This window comes from Atta colombica, unplaced genomic scaffold (genome assembly GCF_001594045.1).
Source record: "Atta colombica isolate Treedump-2 unplaced genomic scaffold, Acol1.0 scaffold268, whole genome shotgun sequence".
In the NCBI taxonomy this organism is placed as follows: Eukaryota; Metazoa; Arthropoda; class Insecta; order Hymenoptera; family Formicidae; genus Atta; species Atta colombica.
This window is the reverse complement of record NW_017259368.1, coordinates 642,867-643,452: the sequence shown is the minus strand read 5'-3', so window position 1 is coordinate 643,452 and position 586 is coordinate 642,867.

Sequence of the window (586 nt, the reverse complement as noted above, 5' to 3'; positions counted from 1 at the left end):
GGATTGGCCAAGGTACTACTACTTCAATCCATTGTTGTGGAAAATATGTGTTTAGCCAAACTAATTCTGCTATAATGAGCTGGACACCCATCGAGTTGAAACCACATTTCAATCCGTTATTGCAGATAGAAGTCTTCTAAATAATCAAAGAAATCAGTCTCCAAAAAAATCTGTATATCTTACTGCACTTAATCTGTCGGGCAAAAAAATCCCACTAGACAAAAACAAATAAAAAAAGTTTTCATCTGAAAATGGAATTATTATTTATTATTGTCATTTTCATGGATGATTTTAACGACGATAATATTTTAGAGGCAATGCAAGAACGAAGCAACTACGATTTGTCTTTTTTGCGATTTCCTCAAAAACGAAGGAAAAACGATCTCTATAGAACGTTTTTTCCTAATTTATTGATCTCCTACACACTCCCGAAGTTTTGACACTTAAATTCCAGACACCTTGTATAATTTGTAGCTCATGTCAAACTGATTAAAATTTTTCACAGGCACAAACCTTCAAATGTCTCAGTTTTTGTTCTTGGATCTTCTAAAAATTTTTATATTTTACATGAATAAAATCGAAATAA